This window comes from Rhinoraja longicauda, chromosome 6, assembly GCF_053455715.1.
Source record: "Rhinoraja longicauda isolate Sanriku21f chromosome 6, sRhiLon1.1, whole genome shotgun sequence".
Taxonomy (NCBI): Eukaryota; Metazoa; Chordata; class Chondrichthyes; order Rajiformes; family Arhynchobatidae; genus Rhinoraja; species Rhinoraja longicauda.
The window spans coordinates 46,994,902-46,998,420 of record NC_135958.1 but is presented as its reverse complement, the minus strand read 5'-3'; positions in this window follow the sequence as shown (position 1 = coordinate 46,998,420).

The window sequence follows — 3,519 nt, the reverse complement described above, 5'->3', positions numbered from 1 at the left end:
TTGGTACAATTTTTATTGGCTGGGAATGTTTTCTTGCTGCTTCTGGCAATTGTAAATATATGTCAAAGATAAAGACTAAACAAGGACCAAGAAATTTATAAGAATTCTGAGAATACTCAACATAAGTAAAGGAAAATATTTGTTATAATGTTTAAGACATGTTCTCGTTGTTGAGACTAGGGGTCTTAAGAATATTCTTAAGAATAAGGGGTAGGCCATTTAGGACTGAGATGAAGAAAAACTTTCTCCCAGAGAGTTGTGAATCTGTGGAATTCTCTGCCACAAAAGGCAGTGGAGGCCAATCCACTGGATGTTCAAGAGTTAGATTTAGCTCTTAGGGCTAATGGAATCAAGGGATATGGGGAAAAAGCAGGAACAGGGTCCTGATTTTGGATGATCAGCCATGGTCATATTGAATGGCGGTGCTGGCTCAAAGGGCCGAATGGCCTACTCCACTATTTTCTATGTGACTCCAAATGATTACAGCTCATTTGCCTCAATAAATGTTCACCAGTGTTTCCCTCTACCTCAATATCTCCCCTTTGTCTCGCCCCCCTGACATCAGTCTGAAGAAGGGTCTCGACCCGAAACGTCACCCATTCCTTCTCTCTCTCGAGATGCTGCCTGACCTGCTGAGTTACTCCGGCATTTTGTGAATACCTCAGTATCTCATCTAGTTCCTTTCTTCATCGTTATCTGCACCATCTTGTTGCTTTGTGACCGTGGGTTCAACAGAGAATTCCCACATTCCCAATTCCATTTATGAACTGGTGCCCACTTGTTATCTCTTCAGCGAGCAGGACCTATTGCTATTTCTGTTACCTTAATCTTGAAGACACTCTGGTGGATTCCCCTTAACTCATGAAAAGATTTCATTTGAAAAACACAAAAAGCTGGAGTAACTCAGCGGGACAGGTGGCATCTCTGGAAAGAAGGAATGGGTGATGTTTCGTGTCGAGACCCTTCAGACTGAGAGTCAGGAGAGAGGGAATGAGATATGGACTGGTACAAAGAATGAAGGTGTGAAAAGAACAGATCAAAGCAGATGAGGCTCAAGGAAATGTACAATAGTTCATTGTTGGATGAGGATAAGGTGAAAAGGCATACAAACAGTAACATTAATCAGGCGGACAGTGGAACTAGTGTGGGGGAGGGATGGAAAGCAAGGGTTACGTGAAGTTAGAAATACGTATTTTCACCAACTCAGCTGGTTATTTACAGGGATTTTCTAAAGTGGCCTTGGATTGATCTCAGGAAACACCAACAATACATTAGTTTTACACCTGGGCTCCAGCATCAGATAGGTAGATCAGGTTAAACTAGAAATCGTGGATGCATTGGAATCATTTTTCAATGTACTATGGATTCAGGATCAGTTCCTGTGGATTGGAGGGTAGCTAATGTTATCCCACTTTTAAAAAAAGGAGGGAGAGAGAAAACGGAATTATAGACCAGTTAGCCTGACATCAGTGGTGGAGAAGATGCTGGAGTCAATTATAAAAGATGAAATAGCGGCACATTTGGATAGCAGTAACAGGATCAGCACAGATTTACGAAGGGGAAATCATGCTTGACTAATCTGGAATTTTTTGAGGATGTAACTAGGAAAATGGACAAGGGAGAGCTAGTGGATGTGGTGTACCTGGACTTACAGAAAACATTTGATAAGGTCCCACATAGGAGATTAGTGGGCAAAATTAGAGAGCATGGTATTGGAGTAGGGTACTGACATGGATAGAAAATTGGTTGGCAGACAGGAAACAAAGAGTAGGGATAAACGGGTCCCTTTCAGATTGGCAGGCAGTGACTAGTGGGGTACCGCAAGGCTCGGTGCTGGGCTCTAGTACATAGTATTAGATTCAACCTTCTCTGTAACAATGTATCACAGTCCCAAATTCAGAAAGATGCCCTCTGCTGGATATCCATAGAAATATCAAAGATATGCACAAAATGTTGGAGTAACTCAGCGGGCAAGGCAGCAGCATCTCTGGAGAGAAAGAATGGGTGACTATTTGGGTCAAGACCCTTCTTTAGTGATGTCTGCCTGTCCTTTTCATCTTTTTTTGTTATTTTTTGTGAGTTTTGAATTTTCCCTGGTTTGTTTTATGTGGGGGGTGGGGGAGGGGGTCGGGGAAACGTTTTTTCAATCTCTTACCTTGCCGGAGATGCGATTGTTTTCCGGGTCGTATCTCCGGTTGCTCTGCGGCCTAACATCGTGGAGCTGGAGGCCTTGCCCGGGACTGACTTTGAGCCCCCGCGGGGCATGGACTTACCATCAGAGCATGCGATTCCTTGCCTGGGATCGACGCTCCTACCATGGCCTGGGGACTTTAACAACGAAGAGCTCGCAGTCTCGGGTTGAGACCAAGGTGTGGAAGCTCCAAAGCCGCACAAAGTTCGACAAGTCCTGACCCGGGATCCGATTGCCCGGAGCGGGGGAGCTGAGAATCCCCCCCGGATGCAGGAGCTTGATCGCCCCGATGGAAAGGGCCCGATCGCCGGCTACGGGAGTCAAGATCGTCTGTCAACGGATGGTTGGAGGCCCCCGACCGCTGGAGGATGGAGAAGGGAAGAGATCGAACTTTTTTTCGCCTTCCATCACAGTGAGGAATGTGGAGGAATCACTGGTGGATGTTCATGTTAAAATGTATTTTCTGTGTTTTGTTGCTTTTTGTTGTTATGACTATGGCAAATGAAATTCATCATATGTTGCAAAACATACTTGGCTAATAAAGTATGATTATGGTTATGGTTATTATGGAAATGCACACAGTAGTCCAAGTGTGGGTCTCCCCAATGACTTGTACATCTGCATCACGATGTCTGATTTTTGTACTCTTCCCAAAGAAGGCAAGTGTGCTGACCACCTCTTCACCACATTGTCCACCTGACGAGACACAAACTGAGAGCCAAGCCCCTGCACTCCCAGATCTCTCTGTTCTGCAGGGCTCTATCATTAGTGAGTAAATCCTGCCCTAGTTTGACATACCAAAGTGCAACACCTCATACTTGTTGGAGTTAAATTCCAATTGCCATTCCTTGGGCTACTTTTCAACTGATCTAGATCCAGTTGTAAGGTTAAATATCCTTCCTCACTGTCCTCTATCCCACTAATTTTAGTGTCATTTGCAAATTTAACAACAATTTTAACTACATTGTACTGTATTCTAAATCGTTAATGTACATGACAAACAACAGTGGACCCAACACTGGCCCATGTGAGACTTCATTGGCCTCCAATCAGAAAAACAATTCTGCACAACTACACTTTGACTTCTTCCTCCAAGCCAATTTTGTATCCAATTAGTTTGCCCACCTTGGATTCCTTGCGATCAAAGTTTCTAAACTATCCTACTAGGCATGACCTTGTCAAAAGCCTTGTTAAAGTCCATATAGATAAGGCCAGGATGGCACAAAGGTTGCTTCCTTACAGTGAATCCAGCGCCAGAGACCCGGGTTCAATCCCGATTGCGGGTGCTTTCTGCTGTTTGGACGTTCACCCCGTGACCTGCGTGGGTT